We start from the raw sequence: 22,109 nt of genomic DNA, 5'->3' as shown, positions 1-22,109 counted from the left end.
TCTCTCCAATGACATCAGTAGTTTAAAATCTCATCCTTTTCCGAGGGACACCTGGAGAAGAGAAATGGAACATCTGGCAGTTGTCATTTAACATTCAGCCTTTCCTTCTCTTTTCTCAATTGTTCCAGCAAGGGAAGTGAGGAAAGAATTTGCTTAATTTGCTGGGAATCTGCCCAGTATTACTGCTTCTGATATTCCTCTTCCTCCCACTCTGAAATCCATAGGAAGATGGGGGCATGGGAGGATATTCAGTCTTCTCCATGTAGAAGAGAAGCAATGGAGTAAACCTGTGCCACACTGGGCTGTAGCAAGGAAATGACAGTCAGCTGTGCTCAAAATATGACATTGTTTTAAGAGTTCCTGATGTTTCTTTTATTAGCAAGCAGAAGAAGTTACAGTGGCTCTATGACTGTTCAATTAAAGTTCATGTTACTAATTTAGTAAAGAGGTAGCTGTAAGTACAGTGAACACTTCACACTGAACAGTGGTGGAACGTTTCTCCTGAGGAGCTCTGAGGAAGAAAAGGATTGATCCTCCAAAGTGCTGTTGAGTTCCTCCGAACTGCTATTGACTTGAATAACATCCCCGTGCGGTCAGTAAACCCAATAATTGACACAGTTTAAAGATGAGAAGATTTAGCTGCAGTGAGGTTGTTACTTGCTGAAGATCAGAGGGTGAATCAGTTGTAGAACCAGGAAAACAGCCAAGAAGTCGTGGTTTTGAGTGTCCTGGTTTTGCCCCCAGACAACACCCTCCCTATTACTTCTCCTATGATAAAAAGTACTATGGTGTCCCACTGTGACGGCTTTAATTCACTACATCCTACAATAGTGATAGTGCAAAGGTCTGGGCAATTCCAGGCTATTTCAGCATAGTGTGGTCGTGTTTCTTGATACCATGAAACCTTAATGAATGTGGTTTATCAGAGCTACATGACCATTAAGGGCCTGATTCCAATCTCAGGTACACCAGCTTCCATCAGTTTAGCTCAACTGACTTCTAAGAACCAGACAGTGCCAGATTTGCCACACTGGGCCAGATCCTCAGCTAGTGCGATTCTCTTAACTGTGTTGATGTCAAGGGGGCTACACTAGTTTACACCAGCTGAGACTCTGGCCCATTGAGTAGCACCTGATTCCAGGAATCATCCCACTGATATCAATGGAACTCAAAGTATTACTCACTTTGAGCTAGGCTGGTAGAATCCAGCCCTTTAGGCCCCGGTCCTGCCAAGATGTAGGTGGCTGCTTACCTTCAGGCACTGTGACTTCCATGGAATTTCTATGGAGCCTTATATGGTAAATTCCTTGGACAGAGACCGTGTTTCCCTGTGTGTTTGTACAGCACCCAGAAAAATGGGGACTTAATGCTGACGGGGGCCTTTGGGTGCTACAGCAGTACAAATATTAAATAATCCCTCTTAGCAGCAGCAATAAATACAGTGGCTTCTGAATTGCATTGGTGAAAGGAGTAGGTGTGGCAGGCCCTGAAAGCACACAGAAGTAAAATAAGCAGGGGGTTTAGTCGAGATGCTTGTTAATAAATGTCAGCACTCTTCAGTGAGTCAATTTGACTGATGCTTTCTTTATGAGGCATTGTCATTCTCAGTTTGTCTTGACCTTTACACAGTGTAATTTATTTCACCCTCACACAGCAAGTTTCTTTGTACCAAGCACACAGATGCACACCCAGACATACATCTCTTCCCTTCTGATCATCCCCTGTTGCTTACACTGCCAAGCGTTTGACTCTCTCCCCAGCACCAAAATTCTGGAAAAGAACCAGGAATGATGGGTCTTAAACAGGCACACATAAATAAATAACTAGCCTGTATTATTTATGATTATTGCTATCTGCCCTTTGCTGAATGTAGGCAAAGACAACCTCTCTTTTGTGTGTGTGTGTGTTGTTTTTGCTTTATTTTGTATTTGTTTCTTTCCTTATAAAACTCAAGTGACTAGGCCGGATCCGGTTTCCATAGCAACGCTCTCTCTTCAAGCAGCAGATGCTGGAAAAGGGGTTTGCAGTTTAATCCTCACGGAAATCTCCTGAGCAGAGATTGCTGGTATAAACTGATATATCGAGAGAGCACAGCAGCAGTGGCTGGCATAATTTAAATCCCATGTGCTTCTGTTTGCAGGAAGAACCTGCCTTTTCACCCTTTGGAAATGGCGGACACTGTAGCAAGAGCAGCCAATGTATCTTAAGGCCTCATCTTGCATTTGTACAGAGTTTTTCATCCTAGAGATTCCAAAGCTTTTTACCAAATGTACAAAGGAAAAAAAAAACACTCTGTGCTTGCCTCCTAGAATGGATTGTGGCAGCTGCTTCAAATCTCTCAACCCCTTCAGAGACAGTCAGCTGAGTTAGAACCCCAGAGCTTCAGCAGGAAAAGGCCAGACCTCTGTCACTAGAGCTAAAGGATTAACTCCATATGCTATTTAGAAGTAGAAGGTTCTTCTTGTCCATCATTGGACCAGTTATTTGTGGAGGATGTTCCCCCATGCACACACAGCAGCAACGCCCAACCATTTAGGACAAGAAGTGAAGCATGCTGAAACAACAAGGTAAGTGTACTTTGAAACAGTCATGTTAATATAGACATAATTGAAATACATTAATAAAAACATCACACTAACCCTCTTCTACACTCTTTGGGCCACTGAGTTACGTGAGTCTGCTGCCCAGTCAGGTCACACAGGTGCAGTGGCTTTAATTCCATTCCTGTTCTCTTGTTCCATCACGGATCACCCTTTTGCTCTTCATTTGTGTTTGTGTGTAGACAGAAAGACAGATAGATAATTTCAGCCCAATTTGTTTAACAAAGTTATGTCACAATGAAATAGGAGGTTTAGATTGGAAGCTAAAATTTAACTACAGCAGCACTAGTTGTTCAGCAATCCCTTAAAGAAAAATCCTATTGAATTTAATGGAAAGTGATAACTGTTCTATAGTTGTTTTTAAATTTAACAGACCTGTTTTAGACATAGCAGGATGTTTAATCTGATGGATTTAAATTCAATTTAATTAACTGAAACGGAGTCAATTCTCAACTCTTCAATGTGGAAGTCTGCAGGAAACCACTGTCTCCAGTCTGAACAAGTATCCATTAGTAATAGATTTGGTATTAATATCATTCATAATCATTTGCATTTGTAAAATCTTGGAAGCTTGATTCCCTGCACTAACCATTAGAACGGCTTCAAGAAAAGATCTGCTCTGCTCCATGTTTTACTTCATTGGAAGTTCACTATATAGTACTCCTTAGAGCTTAATTTAGTTTACCCAGGTTATTCAAAACTGAGCCAAGCCTCTTCGTGAGATCCAGAAGTTACTGGACCCTTTCTTAGAAACAATTTAAATTTGATTCAACTTGACAAGATCAAAACATGTTTTAGTGACACCAAGAATTTTTACAGTTATGAAAATGTTATCTTGGATGTCAGAAAATTCCTCTCCATACCACATGAGCTGAGTAAAACTTCTCCCTTTCCAAATTTACTCCAGTTCGATTGTACCCCTTTAAGACCTATAGTTAGACCATCACCCATTCCTTAAACACGTCTCACAGTGGGACAGAGAGATCAGAGAAATTCAAGAAGTTGAGACTGTAGAGTAATTGTTATCTCAGGTAGGAATGAGTAGGCAGTGGTTGTGGCCTCCTGATATAATGGGTCATGAATATTTACAGGGAAGTTCTAGGTCAGTATTTGAAATAATTTATGAAGAGTGCTGACCCTTTGTACTGTATGGCACCCATCCTTTTCCAGAAGCACCACTCCTGAATGTGCTGATATTGGCTGAATCCCATTCTGCCATTCAGCAGAAACCAGTGAGGAGACCCAGTGGTCAGACTGCATGTCTGTAAGAGTCATGCAGGGACAGTAATAGACAAACACTTAGCCTTTTGCTTTGCCTGACCCCCAAAATCCTACATATCCCACAACCCACAAACCTTGAGGAGAGGAGCTCCTTTGAGATCCCACTGAGGGAAGATGATGCCCCTGAGGTGTCATTTCCCGCTCCCCCTGGGACTGTGACACCTGAGCAAGGAACCCTCTATGGGCGGCAAGTATGACTGTATACAGTTTTTGTTTCTCAGGCAATGGTTCCAAAATACAACCTGACCTTGAAAAGGGTGACTATGCAAGCAGGCATAAGGCATGCTCAGTGCTGTAGCACTGAAATCACCCTGGATTCAGTTTTTCTTGCCAAGCCAGGGGTAAAAGACACAAGACATTTTGTCCATGCAGACTTCCAAAGATAAATGAAATTCAACAGATGGAGTAGAACAGAAATCTGAAGAAGTTGAGATAAATGACCACCCACACGCGTGTGCTACTCAGAAAGTTTGCAATTCATTGCAAAGCTTCATTTCTGTTTTGGTGTACTTGCGTTACATAAAGGGTGAATTTTATCTTGTGAATATACCATGGGAGAGGGGATCAGGACTCTTGGGTTCTGTTCCCAGCTCTGTCACTAATTTGCTGTGTTTCTTTGGACATGTCATACTTGTGGTCAATTTTTCCTAGAGGCTGCTCTCTCCGAACCCCAGATGACATCAATGAGAGCAACAAGGTGCTCAGGATTTCTGAAAAAAAATCAGGTCATTAATGGCTGTGCCTCAGCTTACCCTGGGTAAAGTCTTAACTGCCTTGTAATGCTTATGCATGTATTTAGATTTGTAAACCATTAAACAGACCCCACCATGTTTGTAAGGTGCAATGGTGGCCACAGACAAATGGCGTTATAGCAGTGGCAGACATTATTATAGAGAGGGAGAAACAAAAATACCTACCAGCTAGATGATGACATTACAGACACCTCATTCTTGCACAAATAGATGCCATCCTATATGGTTTTGCCATCCACGTGCACAGTCTCGTTTTGATTTTTATGAACTTTGGGGAGTCTCAGGTCAGATAAATGAGTGGTAGCTGCTAGAGAGAGGGAGTCCATTTCAAAATAACCTCAGCTTTGTTACTAATCACTCAAAAAGTGAGCAGACACACAATACTTCGATTGAATTAACAAAGCAAAACGGGCAAATCCAGTATCTCACAACATAACAGTCTTCACTGTAGGGGTGGTGAGGCGGGTCACGCTGTGGCGCCTGGCTTCTAAAGTCGTTCCAGACATCCTTTGTCTGTGCGTGAACTTCAGGTGAGGGCTAACAACCATTTCCCCTCTTGTACACAGATGGAGACGGATGACCCAGATGAGCAGTAGCTGTACATTTCTTACAGCATGTAGTGATGAATTATCTTGAGTCTATGTAGAATGGGTGACCTCTGCTGGAATGTAATAACCTGCTTGGATACATAACTGTTCGCTCTAGTAATTGGGCTAGTCAAACAGCTTCCTTAGTATGCAAGTGAGGAAGCCTCGCCGGTCAGCTGAAGGATTCAATTTCAAATTCGGTTGATAATCTGTTTGTAGGGCTGATTAATGATTATGGCATATGTGCATATACAAGCTGTATTGTTATATTATGCTTGATATTAAGGTGCAGATAGATAGATAGATAGATAGATAGATAGATAGATAGATAGATAGATAACTGTGGTAAACAGATACTCCCCGTTTGACCAGTGTAATATGGTGGCTGTTGGCAGTCTACCCTTTATATAGTCCTCATCTGGCATGACCATTATGTTCCTAATTATTATACAACAACCCACCATGACAACTACTGGGCAAATAACTATTCACATCTATTAGCAGTGAAGTGGGGAGTAGAAAACACTCATCATACTTGCATATGTCCATAGAAGGGACAGAGGCATTCAAGCGGACACTTAGAGTTCATTGGGTCAGCTGTGAGCTGCTTATTAGTACATCTCTTAGCTCTTGTTTTTGAACATCATGTAGCAAATGTGCAGCGCACATCCCGGAAAATTTCTAATTCCGATCAGTTCGCCTCTGCCTAGAAAATAATTGTCAGAGCTCAAATTGGCAGCACACAGTTTGTTCAGGAGAAGATGTGGCCTATTATTTTAAAATTTCTTCTGCCAGACCAGGCTTGTTTTGAAACTGGTAGGTAGAAGTGATGCATGATCCCAGAGCGATATGGGGAGGGCTCTTTCTAAGTGATATCCTTGTTAGATAAGTTACACCCACTTTAAGTTTCGCTCCATTCTTTCCTTTGCCTTTGTGTTTCTCTAGATTCTTCTGCTTGGCAGTGATCCAATGAGATAATGGTGAACAGTTCCATCACTCTTAGTGTCAATCATCCGTTGTCAAAATTATGAAAAGTATAATAAATCCCAGACCAGAAAAATGCTATATTTACATATAATTGTTTCATAAAAAGCACTGGGCTGTACAAACCCAGAACATCATCTTCCAAGGCATGGACTGCGGAGCTGGGGTGAGGGGAGCGGGACACTCGGGCCCTGGCCCATCACTTTTTGGCAGAGCGAAACCTGAGTGGTGCTCACGATTCTGTGCACCAGCTCACAATTCCACTCACCCAAATTTGGAGGTGGTGAGTGTAGGGACTTGTGGGCCGAGGGGTCAGGCTGGTGGAGTCAGGGCATCAGAGACCAGAAGAGGGCAAATCTATGCAAATCTATGCCTCCCCCACAACGCATACACACACACACACACACACACTTTAAATGGCATTCTGTGGCCCTTATTTCCAGCTCCTCTCCTTGTCCTTGCTGATGGTTTAACACTGATGGCACTTTCATCCCCTCCCTGTCAGATGAAGTCCCATTAGAGTGACATTCCAAGGCCACAGATGACTGTATTCAGGAAATGTACAGTAACCAGAAAAGGCAGGGGGAGGTGAAATCACGGGGGGATGGCTGGTTATTGCAATGACCACTATCCTCCTTTATCTTTCCCTTCCATCCCTTCTGCAGGGGGCCCTCACTGTGAGATCTGCCTCTTCCAGTCCGCAGATGGACAGATGCTATACTTCAGACTCATTAAATGCTAAACGATGGCAAGCGTTCAAAACTTAATTCTGATTTTGGTTTGAAGAAAATTGACCTGGAGAGAAAGTGGAGGCTTTTAAAGCATTAAAATACAGAACAGAGGCTCAGAGGGCCCCACCATGTATTTCACTTAGGGGAAGAGAAAAACAAACAAACTAACATGCCCTTCACTCTATAAGGCTTTATGGCTTAGTCAGCTTTCCCTTGATACTGCCCATTGAGTTATTGGGCTGGGAGTAGACAAGAGCTAGAGTACATTTAGTGCGGGTGGGAGAGTGCGGAGGATGTCGACATAATCATAAATCTGCAATAGCCTGTTGGCAGAATTAACCCTTAATTGGAAGAAGGATGGAGAAATCAAGTGGATGCAGCTTCACTTTAGCGACTAAGCAATCCTGTGGTAACTGACAGTGGCGTGGTTTTCACACGTATTTGCCGAGCCTTGTGGGGCAGCAACAGAAGCTTTTATCTTGAAATAATAATGACCCAGGAGAACAATGCAACCTCTTCCCCCATTGCATGCTGGGTAAATGTTGAGAGCAGGTAACTCCACTGGAGTGCAGTGAGATCAGGCTTGGCTGCCAGGAGGATCTGCATTAGGAACTCTCCTCGTGTTGGAAAAATTGTTCTTGGCTGATGGTGTTAGCTTGCTAATGCACGTTTAGGGATAATGCACATCCCAGCTCTTTGTGGCTGGATCAGGCAGCACACAAGTATGCTTTTGACTTGCTCATTGTGGCTTAAGGAACATATTTTAGATGCCAGGGCAAAATGACATTAGTTTTCAGTTCATGGTAGTGTTTCATCATGACTTTCCCTAAGGGGGGCATATTCTCTAGAGCTGGGCAAGAAACAGTTTTTCTGCCCTGTGACAATTCTCAAGATTCCAAAAAGGAGCCATGACTCAAATTGGGACAGAAAGTCACAATATCAAAAGTTTTCCACAAATCAAAAAAAATTTGCCTTTTTTTCAGGTCAGGCCAGTCGAAATGTTTTGTTTCTGTTTTGATCTTTTAATATAAATTAACTTAAATTTCAAAGGGGGAAGTCATTCCAGCCAAGAAGCAGAACTTTTTGTCAAAACGGGATGGTTCAACGATTTCAAAACTGGGTTTTTCTTTCCAAATTTTGTATTGAAATGGGAAAATTGTCAAAACCGAGCGCCTCCCACAGTAAGTTTGCATTTTGATGAATCTACATTTTCTGACACAAAACTTTTAGTTAAAAAATTCCTAACCAGCTCGAAGGGTCTGCTCCCTCAGGGCCCGAACCTGCGAGATGCTGGGAACCCTCAATTCCTGTTGGTTTCAATGGGAAGATAAGAATTTTCAGCCCAAGAGGAAGGCACTTGGCACCTGTATGGAGACATCATGAGCATGTTACCTGTTTTTCAGGTTCATATCTGTGCAACAGGTATGTGCATAATGCACTGGCCTGGGACTTAGGAGAATGGGGTTCAAGTCCAAGCTCTGCCACAGATAATAGAATCACAGAAGATTAGGGTTGGAAGAGACTTCAGGAGGTCATCTAGTCCAACCCCCTGCTCAAAGCAGGACCAGTCCCCAACTAAATCATCCCAGCCAGGGCTTTGTCAAGCTGGGCCTTAAAAACCTCTAAGGATGGAGATCCCATCACCTCGCGAGGTAACCCATTCCAGTGCTTCACCACCCTCCTAGTGACATAGTTTTCCCTAATTTCCAACCTAGACCTCCCCCACTGCAACTTGAGACCATTGCTCCTTGTTCTGCCATCTGCCACCACTGAGAACAGCCTGGCTCCATCCTCTTTGGAACCCCCCTTCGGGTAGTTGAAGGCTGCTATCAAATCCCCCGTCACTCTTCTCTTCTGCAGACTAAATAAGCCCAGTTCCCTCAGCCTCTCCTCATAAGTCATGTGCCCCAGCCCCCTAATAATTTCCGTTGCCCTCTGCTATACTCTCTCCAATTTGCCGACATCCTTTCTGTAGTGGGGGGCCCAAAACTGGACACAGTACTCCAGATGTGGCCTCACCAATACTGAATAGAGGGGAATAATTACTTCCCTTGATCTGCTGGCAATGCTCCTACTAATGCAGCCCAATATGCCGTTAACCTTCTTGGCAACAAGGGCACACTATTGACTCATATCCAGCTTCTCGTCCACTGTAATCTCCAGGTCCTTTTCTACAGAAGTGCCGCTTAGCTAGTCAGTCCCCAGCCTGTAGCAGTGCATGGGATTCTTCCGTCCTAATGCAGGACTCTGCACTTATCCTTGTTGAACCTCATCAGATTTCTTTTGGCCCAATCCTCCAATTTGTCTAGGTCACTCTGGACCCTATCCCTAATCTCCAGCATATCTACCTCTCCCTGCACCCATTTTAGTGTCATCCGTGAACTTGCTGAGGGTGCAATCCATTCCATCATCCAGATCATTAAAGAAGATGTTGAACAAAACTGGCCCCAGGATAGACCCCTGGGTCACTGCACTTGATACTGGCTGCCAACTAGACATAGAGCCGTTGATCACTGTCCATTGAGCTTGATGATCTAGCCAGCTTTCTATCCACCTTATAGTCCATTCATCCAATCCATACTTTTTTAACTTGCTGGCAAGAATACTGTGGGAGACTGTATCAAAACCTTCACTAAAGTCAAGATACATCATGTCCACTGCTATCCCCATATCCAGAGCCAGTTATCTCATCATAGAAGGCAATCAAGTAGGTCAGGCATGACTTGCCCTTGGTGAATCCATGTTGACTGTTCCTGATCACCTTCCTCTCCTCCAAGTGCTTCAAAATGGTTTCCTTGAGGACCTGCTCCATGATTTTTCCAGGGACTAAGGTGAGGCTGACCAGTCTATAGTTCCCTGGATTCTCCTTCTTCCCTTTTTTTGAACTATGGGCACTATATTTGCCTTTTTACAATTGCCTGGGACCTCCCCCAGTCGCCACAAGTTTTCAAAGATAATGGCCAATGGCTCTGCAATCACATCAGCCAACTCCCTCAGCACCCTCGGATGCATTAGATCCGGCCCCAGGAACATGTCCAGCTTTTCTAAATAGTCCTTAACCTGTTCTTTCACCACTGAGGGATGCTCACCTCCTGCCCGTACTGTGCTGCCCAGTGCAGCAGTCTGGGAGCTGACCTTGTCTGTGAAGATAGAGACAAAAAAAACATTGAGTACTTCAGCTTTTTCCACATCATCTGTCACTAGGTTGCCTCCCCCATTCAGTAAGGGTCCCACACTTTCCCTGACCGTCTTCTTGTTGCTAACATACCTGTAGAAACCCTTCACATCCCTTGCTATCTGCAACTCCAGTTGTGTTTTGGCCTTCCTGATTACACCCTTGCATGCTCGAGCAATATCTTTATACTCCTCCCTAGTCATCTGTCCAAGTTTCCACTTCCTGTAAGCTTCCTTTTTGTGTTTAAGCTCACCAAAGATTTCTCTGTTAAGTCAAGCTGGTCACCTGCTATATTTGATATTCTTTTTGCACATCGGGATGGTTTTTTAATGTGCCCTCGATAAGGCTTCTTTAAAATACAGCCAGATCTCCTGGACTCCTTTCCCCCTCATATTAGCCTCCCAGATGCTGAGTGTGACCTTGGGCAAGTCACTTAGTCCCTCTGTACTTCAGTTCCCCATCTGTAAAATGGAAATAATAGCACTGACCTACCTCACATGGCCCTCAGTGAAACTCAGCACTCTTGATGACATTCACTATGAGTTTCTGCGGCTTCATTCTGATCCAGAGTTCAAATTTCAAGAGATGCTAACCTGCAGCAAAATCAAAGAACTATTTGCAAGAACCCCTGAAAACAGTGTCACCAAAGTTGCTCTGTCAGCTTCATGGACAATTGCAAAGCCTATTTATTTTCTTATCACTCTGCTCTCTGGGCGCCTCTTCTTTCATTTGGCATGAAAAAAGTTACTTTTTTTTTAAGCCAGCAGGGTAGGTCTGTGAGTGAACTGTGCAGCTAACTAATGGAACTGTAACTTATAATTATTTATTACCAGAACTGGCTCAGTTCTCAATACATAATTCATTTTCTTTTCAGAGGTTGTAGCTCAGACCAGAGTTGAGTAGGAAAATAACTCCCCACTAAGATCTGAGGTATAATCCGGTTGTGAACGCTACACATTCAGAGGGGTTTAGAGAGTCCTCAGTGTACAGAGTCCTTTGCCCCATCTTGTTCCTATTTCATCGGGTGAAGAGGACTCCTTGGGTAGCAACTCTGTTCCTTTTATTCCTCTCCTGCGTATCTGTCTTCCCTGCCCTTCCCTTCAGGGATCTGGAGTTGAATAGCAGGGCACTGCTGTTATTCTGTAATGTTTGACATGCTACTGCATCAGCATCTGTTCACATCTTCATCGTTCTGGTTCTTTTCCTTGAGTAATTCAAACATGAAGCCAGATCCTCAGCTTGTGGGAACAGTGGAACTCCACGGCAGTCCATGGATTTATGCTGATGTCCACCAGCACAGGACCTGGTCCGTGGTTTTTAAAAATGAAGGGGGTGATTGAGTAGCATGGTTTATAAAGGGCTAATAAGTTATTAATAGAGGTCATCAGCATGAGCAGTTTGTGTTGCAGATGGTTTTAAGATCATCCTTAGAAGTTACGGTTGATGGTTATAAGCAACTTATTGGACTCTATAATGATCTATACTAATTGATGAACCATTTATTAAAACATCTATTAATTAACCCTTTATAGCCTGTTTATCGATGGAATCTTAATATAAAGCATGACCAAAACCTGAAATGACTTTTCTGACAATCCCCTTTCTGTAGTAGGGACGGATTATTTCCCCCATTTTACAGGTGGAAAACTGAGCCCCCCCTGAAGGATAAAGTAACTAGTCCAAGGCCACACAGGAAGTCTGTGGCAGAACCCAGAAATAGAACCATGTCTATTGATTCTCAGTCCACGGCCTCTAACCCAGGCGTCCATTCTTCGTTTCCTTCAATTGAGGCACAATCTGCATTTCATGAGTTAGTTTGGGCCAGTTGTGTTTTTAATCAGACTAGTTCACCCCCGCTTCCTGTTTTCTTACTGCAGATGTTGCATTCCATCAAGATTAATGGGAGCTAAGTGTATACCAAGCCCCATGGTGCGTAAGGCCAAACCATTTTTAGATGTGCTTCCAGAGTATGAAAACGCACCAGCCTTACAGTTGTATTTACTGGGTTTTAACCATTTTCTTCTCCAACATTATTTCTCATTAAATATTGGGACGGTTTGCACAGACTGTGTAGGGATGTGTTAGTGAGAGGAGAGGGGTTTAAAAGAGATGGATAGAAATGAAATCCTACATGGAAAGTAATAAGACACCTATGATTTATTTCACTCTCCATATAAGGTAATTATGTACCTACACAGTCTTAGAATGTGTATTTCTTTCCTCCAACAGACCAGAACAGCCTCTTTGGTTCCAGTCTAGCAAATAAATATGTATTTATGTACTTTATTAAGATAGGTATTACTTATCCAGAAGACTGGAATAACTCTTCCATTCTACTATTTTGGGTAGAACTGCATTTACATTTGTTTGATGTGTGTATTACAGGCTGGGGAGAGCATTGCAGTTTTGCAACTCTCTAAACAGCACTATCATGAGCCAAACTAGCATGTTTGTGTGTAGACACATGAGCATACACACCCACACAGAACATCACATTGGGGAGGAGATAGCTATGTGATAAATAAAGCTGATTATTAAAAAAAAAACAGGGCTGGGGAAATCACACACATTTTCTCCAAAAATTGTCTCTTTTTCACACAACGGGAAAATTCAAAATTTCAAACAAAACACATTTTTAACAGTAAGGGTGACTGGAACAAACTCCAAGGGAACTGGTGAATTCTCCATCTCTTGATGTCTTCAAATGAAGACCTGCCTGGAAGGTATGCTTTAGCTCAATACAAGGGTCACTGGATGAAATGTAATGACTTGTGTGGCAATGCACCCCTTTTGTCACATCAAGACAGCATTTCTCCCTCTGGCGCCGTGGGGGGCTGAGGGAAATCAGTCCTGCTCTGGAGGTTTCATTCTTGGTCCTGCTTTGAGCAGGGGATTGGACTAGATGAGCTTCTGAGGTCTCTTCCAACCCTAATCTTCTATGATTCTTAATGTTGGTTTATTTATCATATTTAAGGGTAGGCCCTGGGGACCAAGAACAAAAACAAACAGACAAAATAATACTTTTCCTAACTTCTGCTGGAGGATTGCATCCTCCTATGCTGGCTACTAGCCACCCACTCTGGTCCCAGCTATGCTGGGAACTAAGGCCTCCTCCTCAGACAGAAATAAACCCAAGATTTCCCTGCTAGCAACAAGCAGCTCTTTATCTAGAACAGTGGTTCTCAACTGTGGTCCACCGTTTGTTCAGGGAAAGCCCCTGGTGCACCGGGCCGGTTTGTTTACCTGCCGCGTCCACAGGTTCAGCCGATCGTGGCTCCCACTGGCCGCGGTTCGCCACTCTAGGCCAATGGGGGGTGCGGGACATGGCGCGGGCCAAGGGACATGCTGGCCACCCTTCCTGCAGCCCCCATTGGCCTGGAGCGGTGAACCATGGCCAGTGGGAGCCGCGATCGGCCGAACCTGCGGATGCGGCAGGTAAACAAACCAGCCTGGTGCACCAGGGGCTTTCCCTGAACAAACGGTGGACCACAGTGGAGAACCACTGATCTAGAAGAAGCCTTCCCCCCTTGCTGCACCCAACCCTTTGGCAGTCTGCTCCTCCTCTAGCTCCTGGAAGAGGTTTTTAAAGGTTGCAGGCTGCCCTTTATGGGACTCAGGTGTCCATGTTTAACCTGAGGTAACCTCTTTCAGTTCATAGGAGAAAGGGCTTTAACCATTCGACGACTGATATACCTGCCATTTTAGAACCCTTTTAGAATGGTCAGGTCTGACTTTGTCACACTTGTGATATACAAGAGGTCAGACTAGCTGCTCTAATGATCCCTTCGAGCCTGGCAATCTATGTATCCATAATGATACTTGGAACTTTCCACCACTAGATCACCAGTTCAAGTCCAGTCTCAGGTGGCAATGAGCAAAAGTTGTTCCTACTTGCTGGTTGTTCGGTGGCCTATCCTAGTGTTTTATACCAATGCCCATCACCATAGTTTCTGGGCACCTTCCATGTAAAATCAATAACAACAAAGTGTGATTCGAGTGTGGTTGGTCTCTGTCCAGTTCCCAGGGGACAAGTGTCCACATCACAGAAATCAGCACCATTTGGCAATCATGCTGGCAGATATAGGAGAGATGCCTTGACATGCATACGCCTAGGAGGCTCACCTTCCCTTTAACGCTTAGTTTTAGTCCTTCCACACCAGCGTCGGAACAGTCTGGGGAATACAGACAATACAGCACCTTTCAGTTCAATTGTGTATGACAGAAACCCTACAACACGCCGTGCAAAGTGAGCATTGGAAACGGTCCAGAGGAGAGCAACAAAAATGGTAAAAGGTTTAGAAAAACCTGATCTATGAAGAAAGGTTTAAAAAACTGGGCTTGTTTAGTCTTGAGGAAAGAAAACTGAAGGGGGGTTACCTGAAAATAATCTTCAGATATTTTAAGGGAAGTTATAACAAGGGTGGTGATCAATTGTTCTCCATGTCCACTGAAGGCAGGACAAGAAGCAATGGGCTTACTCTGCAGCAAGGGGCATTTAGGTTAGATATTAGGAAAAACTTTCTACCTACGAGGGCAGTTAAGCTCTGGAACAGGCTTCCAAGGGAGGTTGTGGAATCCCCATCATTGGAGATTTTTAAGAACATGTTGGACAAACCCCTGTCAGGAATGGTCTAGGTTTAGTTGGCCCTGTCTCAGGGCAGGCACCTGGACTTGATGACTTCTCGAGATCCCTACCAGCCCTACATTTCTATGAGTCTATGATTTATAATCCACACACTAGAAAACAGGGAGCAAACAGAGAACTGAACAAAAATCAGTTCATGTGAAAGAAGCCCACAAGAATGGAAGAGGTCCCTAGGAGCAAAGGACATACCTCATTAGATTATCCTTTTTCTTCTGACATGTCTTATGTAAATTAAAGAGTAGTCACCTGCCCCTGAGTTTTGTTCTAAACCAACCAGGCTCATTGAAAGGTGTACGAAGCTTTGCATAGTACTAATACTTTGCATACCTGTCGCCTTTCACCAGAGGTTCTCACAGCGCTTTACAAACATAAATTAATTAAGCTGCACAGCACCTCTCTGTGATTATGCCCCTTTTACAGGAGGGGAAACTGAGGCAGAGACGTGATCCACCCCCCCCCCCCAGTCACAGTGGCATAGCTGGTAATGGAACCCTGAGAGCTATGAACAAAGCCGTTCATTTATCTTGTTTATCAAGCAGCAGATCAGGGCTTGATGCTGCACTGTTGAAGTCCGTACGTACTATCCCATTGACTTCAATGACACAGGAATAGGCATTTTGCTACCACTGCAGTTGTAAGCTCCTTGGGGTGGGGACTATCTTTTTGTTCTATGTTTGTACAGCACCTAGCACAATGGGGTTCCTGATCCATGCCTAGGCCTCCCTAGGTGTTATTTCAATACAAACAAACAAACAATAGTAATAATGTTCCTTCTTAAAATTAGTCCAGGAATTTTCTACCCAAATAAATAAATAAATAAATAAATAAAGGAGGGGGGGGAGGCAGATTTCTGATCTTGTTCCCCATGATTTGAAGCAATGTAACCCTTTAGGAATTGGGAAGGATTTTTATTCTGTACCTGCCTACTTGTACATTCCTTGTTTGTACTGGACTGTCAGCAAGGAACAGTTTCTAGATTACATTAGGGATGATGCACTAGTGTGGAAACATTGTACAGATTAAATCTTGTCTCACTGTGGCTTCACATCATCGCTGTATATGGCTTAGTTGAATGATAAGATTTGAAAGCTGGCAAGATAGCGCTTGCTGGATCAGTAATGTTCATTAAGATAAAATCAAAGACATTCTCTCTCTCTCTCTCTCTCTTTTCCACAGGGCACATAATATAAAAATAAATGAATAAATATAGCTATTGAGCAATTCACAAGAGAGGATCCTTAGCTTTGAAATCATGGTTTCCAGTCTTTTTTATCAAGAAAGAAAGAAAGAAAGAAAGAAAGAAAGAAAGAAAGAAAGAAAGAAAGAAAGAAAAACTTAACAGCATCAACCCGGCTGAGCTTAATTCCAATGCTTTGACAGTGCTGGCTTCTTGAGGGATAAAGAAATGAAAGAAAAAAGGGAAGAAAAGCAAAATAATTGAAAGGAGTAATTCAGTTCAGGAGGAATTATTATCCTAATGATTTATGGCTTCATTAATGACTTTGATTGAACTAATGATTTTTTTTTTGTACTTATGCAGAATTAGGGCTGCTGGCTGTAAGGTTATTGGATGTCAACGCCAAGGAGACTCATTTGTCTCCATTTAAATACTTAATGATCTCTCTCTCTCTTTCACCACATCGATCAATGGGATCTCGGGTTCTTTCTTCACTTTATGCCTCGCATGTATTGACGTGGAGCTCTGGGGCGGCAATGGAAAAGTAAACGTTGACGTGAGTTGACAAAAGTGACAATGGGCTATAATCATCAATGGGTTATAACTGATGGCGTAATGGCTGCCTGCTAGGACCCGTTCCATGGCCAGAGCAACATCTGGACATAAGCCAAACATTCAAGTTGCTATCTAATTCATGACACCCTTAACTATACAAAGAGGAGGCAGAATAGCAACTCCTCCCCCCATCCTACAGCACCCTTTCTCCTTCCCTCCTCTCTGCATGCTGGTTTGCTAGGGCTGACATTTTGCATGCTGCCTTTCCTATCTCAGCTGCAGTAGTTTCATTATCTCCTGCAGAGCTGCATTAGCCAGGATTCTCATGGGCTCCAGCGCACTGACCACAGTGACATTTCAAAGGATGCCCCCCTGTTCCTCGTGCTTCAGGATCATCTCCACTGACTACACAAGGCACCTTTAGGATTGGATTCTGCCTCCCCTATTTACAGGGAGCGCCCTTACTCCACAAGCAGGTCTACTGAGACTGCACCATGCAGTGGATATGGCACCCAACCCATAAGCCGTGAGTTGCATTCCTGGCTCTGCCAATGATTTGCTGTGTGACTGTGGGCCAGTCACTTTGCAGCTCAATGCCTCAGTTTCCCCATCATTAAGCTATGGCTAACGAGACACAACTTCCTTTGTATAATAGTTTGAGGTTGACAAATGAGAAGAACTTGTGGGCAAGGCACTACTCCGCATGAGTGAGTGTGGGAAAGTGCTATGGAGATGGGACAATTAATAGCAGAGGAGCTGCCCCTAGGTCTTGACCAAGGCTATAACACGGTGCCCTAACAGAAGCACAGAACTACATGTTCACGCTAGCAACAAGCATCCTTGTTAGAGTTCAGCGCCCCTAACTGGCCCGAGAACTGTGCTAACCCAGCACTATACTTGTGACAGGGACGGGCCCCTCTAATGCGCTCTGATGAACAAATATGGACCCTCACGTAATGGTTCATCACAAGAAAATCTCTTCAAGAGGATGTTATATTCTAGCCCTGTTTAGACGTCCATTTTGATATAGTCATTCACACGTCAGTGAGACTGCTTCTCCCAGCTCCGCTAGGACCCTGTGCTTTCGAAAAGGAGCCCCATGTTATTTCAGAATGAGACTGGATTTTCTCCTTATTTGCATCCCCGGAGGCTGCTGGATTTTTTTGTTTTTGTTTTTGTCCCCCCTCCCCCCCCTTAATGCAGTAAGACCCTGATGGCTATTACAGTCAGCAGCTAGTCCAACTGAGAGGCTGATGATACAGCTATATTGAGATGCTAGCTTATAAACTCTGCTATGCAGAGAGCTAATGAACACCCCCCCTCTGCACACACACACACACACACAGAGCAGCAGTTCATGGAGGACACACATTGACTTGAAAACGTCCCAAATGTAAAACTCCTAAGGGACTGGGGCTTTTGGATAAGCAAACCAACTATAAATTTATTATCTGTCAGTGATTCAAGGTTAGGCAAAACCATTACCTGACTCAGGCAAATGTCCTCTAACTGTCTTCAATTAATTGCCCTGCTAAAGGTCAGGCCCTACTAATTGGCCTCGGAATTGCGCTATGCCTTAAGTGGAACGTCCCTTTCATGAGTTGTCAGGAATGGCTGGTGAACTGGCCATTATGGTCTTGGTAGCTTGTACCTCTGGTAGGGCCTGACTCTTAGCTGGTGTAAATCAGAATTAATGCTCACTGACATCTACTGAGAAGTTGGCCCCCATTTCTTTTTTCAAAGCTTAACATTTACTTTCAACCAGACAAGAGTTGAGTGCATTGGTAGCTTATTGCCTAATGGACAGAGCACTGGGTTGGGACTCAATAAAACCTTAGATCTGAACTAAGCCATGGCCCTGTTGCCATGGGATATAATTGCACAGATTATCTGCAAACAAATTTAAGATTTGTTGTTGATTTGCTGGAGCTGCATCAATTTGCAAGGACAAAGTCAACTAATATAACTCATTCATTTCTAAAATGTAGTTTATTTGTATGCCCCTTCTTCAGGCGGGAAACTCCAAATATGGGTTCATATGCAAATATGTTATAAATACAACAGTTGCCATAATATTTCTTGAATGATTTTGGTTTTGTTTGTTTTCTCTCTAGTACAATTTTCAAGGCTTGCAAAATCCATAAAGTATAATGGGAGCAGACCAAATTCCTGGACCCAAACACCCAAGAACTCTGGGGAATCCAGATTCAGATCCAAATTTCCTGGCTCAATTTTAACGCTATAACTGGTCAGCACAAAACCCTAAGTGTGAATACACCAACATTTCAGATCTAGTTCTAACTTATTAATGACTTTGGGTCAGTTTTAAATATTAGAGAGAGGGAGGGAGGGAGGGAGAGTATTTTCAGATGGACATGAATATTTTAAAAATATTTGCAATACCCTTGATCAAACATTTAACAAATTTGTGAAAAGGTCACGGGGAAAAGAGATAGGTTCCTTCTGCCTGTTCAAGAAGTCTTTGGATGTGCTATATTATAACTTCTTCAGAGCTGCCTATTATCTAGGGACTATTGCCTATTTCCAATACCGAATCTCCATCCATTGGAGTAGAAGCCAAGGGATTGTGTATTCAGGACAAATCCACAGGCAGAGAACCGAGGCTGCGCACTTGGAGCAATACATTAGAATAATAATGAAAATACCAGCTCTTATATCATACTTTTCAGCAGTAGATTTCAAGTGCTTTATACTATTAACATCCCTACTTAAACAGATAGGGAAACCAAGTCACAGATCAGTGATGTGACTTGCCCGAGGTGACCCAGCAACCGAGCCAGGAATAGAACCCAGCTCTCCTGGTGTAGCATTGTATCTACTAGACAACACACTGGCTCCACACAGATCTGGGGAACACATGATTGTGCAGTATAGAGGCTATAGTGGCTGGTGAGTTACACAGCTAATCCCTGAAACAAGGCAGCTGCCTGTTTGGAATGTTAGTCTGAATCTCACACAACTGACTAGTAGGTAGAAAGCAGGTAAGGAGGTCAAATGTGAGGGATAAGTAAATGCACCGTTTGCCTGACTAAGACATCACCTTCTCACGTATGGCATATTTTCACACCTACCTGTGCCAATTGCAGTGGTAGCTTCCACCCACAGGCTTTTAAAAAAAAAATTCTAGAACTGGGAGGGTGAGCTGGGAGTATTGTAGCAGGAAATACACCCCTGCTCCCTATGTGTGCATAGATTTTGGGTACGGGCCTGCTGCCACACAGCTCTGTAGGTTTTTAGAAGATATTGAGAAACGTAGTCAGCGGTCTCTAAAGTGTTGTGTCAACTACAGTTATTTCTTGTTGAAGAGACGAGTTTATTTTTCATGTAATATATATGAAGAGGGCGATCTGAAGTCATGGGGTTGTTGCTTTTTAAATCATCTGCTCTTAATGTGAAATTGCTACCTTATTCTGAGTGTTGTGCTGCAACAGAACTAGTAATTTTGATCAGTGTGCTCATATAAAATGACAAGCGAGTGTATCATAAGACACACTTCATTTGATCTGTTAAATGTCAAACAATATACAGAAAATTTTACCTTAATAAAGCCATAGAACTACATTTCAAGTCAGCTCCCAGGAATGAAGTGTGTTTAAAGCGCAGGAAAAGGACTGGAAGAACCTGGAGCCAATGCAAGCTGTGATGGTCCTTAAAAATAAACAGACAACAACTTCATCATCATCGCTGACTTGTAGGAGGAAAAGGGTGTTTTAACGGGGAGAGGAAGGATGGGCTTATGAGTAAGATCGTGGATGGAATGTGGATGCAACTCCTGGCTCTGCGATAGACTCTCTTATGGGACTGTGGACCAGACTCTGGATCTTGCTACGTCTCAGCTCTTCATTAGTAAAATGAGATTTTTTCACAGGCTGCTCAGAGGCTGAAATTTGTTATCATGGCATGTTCCTTGGAAAGGACAGGTAAAAGTCTCTCCACAGACAATTTGTAAACTGAAAGTGAGGGGTAACAATTCAAGCATTTCACCGAGCTTTGGCAAAGTCAAGTCTTTCAAAAGTGCCCTGAGATTCCTGGCACACAAAAAGTGCTATACTAACCCAAATTCCGTTCTGCTCTACTTCCCTTTGGCGTAAGATACATTGCAATGTAGAACATTTTGCATCTGGCTGAGTTACCTGTGTGACATGGAGAAGACAACACAGTCTGCTTCATTTGTAACGATAAAGTATTGACTGCCAGAGCATCCTGCTCTTCCCAGGGAACACAACATATCCGCTTACATTTTAGTGCATTTTTCAATTAAAACAACCTGCCCTTTTGCCACTGGTCTCAACGGACCCTTGGAACTGCTTCTGCACTTAGCATTGCATGTAATTATCACCTCGCTGTCTCAGAAAACATTTTTTAATATACTTAGCAGCACCTCCTTCTTCCTTGCGAGCCAGCACTTCCTAGGGGCGTAGGATGGAAATGATTCAAATCTGACGGGAGCAATACATCATGAGCGATCTTTTTTATGTCCTCTCTGTTTGAAGCTTCAGACATGAATGGCAATACAGCTCCAGGGTTAGGAGGGCCTACCTGGGCCTCGGCACACACTTTGTGACACTGCACCTCATATTCTCCACAGTGATATTATTATGAGATGAGTATGGCATAATTCCGATGTATTTTATGCAAGATAGGTCATGTGAGATATCATTGGAAAGGTTATGAGTTACTGAATATGATTATTCTATTTGTATGAATGTATCATTTTTGTATCTGAAGTTAGGAATATTGACTATGTATCTGTGGTGCAAATGAGTTTACATATGGGCAATGCTCACTAGGCAGAAAGCACTTAGTCTAGATGGCTGGCTGGGAAGGGCCATTAGAGAAAACAATAGGCCTTAGAAGAAGTTTATCTCCCACCGGGGTGGGGGCTTCCTGAGGACGCTACAAACAGCCTCTGACTCCTGGCTGCTATGACACTACAGGTCACTTGGTGCTGGATTCCATCTTGGGATAGCAGTGTTTTTCTGCTGACTGGCATGGGAACCAAGCTTTGAAAGAAAGGGTTCCTGCCACATGCAAAAACTATATTAAGGCAGAGGAGTGACATCATCATAGAATCATAGGGTTGGAAGAGACCTCAGGAGGTCATCTAGTCCAACCCCCTGCTCAAAGCAGGACCAACCCTAACTTAATCATCCCTGCCAGGGCTTTGTCAAGCTGGGCCTTAAAAACCTCTAAGGATGGAGCTTCCACCACCTCCCTAGAGTAACCCATTCCAGCGCTTCACCACCCTCCTACAGAGGGTTCTTCACTGACTCCCTGCTTAAAGAGACTGTTGGAAACACCTGAGGAACAAGGACTGAACTGGGGGAAAGTGCTAGACCCAGTCTAAAGGGGTTTTTAGCCTGTGAAAGGAACACCTGGGGTTTTTAAGTGATAAGTTGGCCCCTTAAGAATCTCTGCAGCCTGCTTGAACCATCATTTAGGGTGAGAATTTGCTACTCATATCCAATCTCTTTGGTATATTAAGCTTAGTTTGTGTGTTTTGTTTGTTTGCTAGGTAATCTGCTTTGATCCGTTTGCTGTCCCTTAAATCACTTAAAATCTATCTTTTGTAGTTAATAAACTTATTTTTGCTTTGTCTAA

At 43.3% G+C, this 22,109-nt stretch overlaps 1 long non-coding RNA gene across 1 annotated transcript; it reads left to right on the top strand.

The window, feature by feature from the left end:
• The first annotated feature begins 2,048 nt into the window (after window positions 1-2,048).
• On the top strand, window positions 2,049-16,509 carry LOC142069437 (uncharacterized). The gene is made up of 2 exons (XR_012665259.1): window positions 2,049-2,567; window positions 15,932-16,509. It is a non-coding gene; the product is annotated as an uncharacterized LOC142069437 (long non-coding RNA).
• Window positions 16,510-22,109: the final 5,600 nt, after the last annotated feature.

This window comes from Caretta caretta, chromosome 16 (genome assembly GCF_965140235.1).
Source record: "Caretta caretta isolate rCarCar2 chromosome 16, rCarCar1.hap1, whole genome shotgun sequence".
In the NCBI taxonomy this organism is placed as follows: domain Eukaryota; kingdom Metazoa; phylum Chordata; order Testudines; family Cheloniidae; genus Caretta; species Caretta caretta.
The sequence above is the reverse complement of the archived record's forward strand: the minus strand, read 5'-3'. Positions and strand labels throughout refer to the sequence as shown.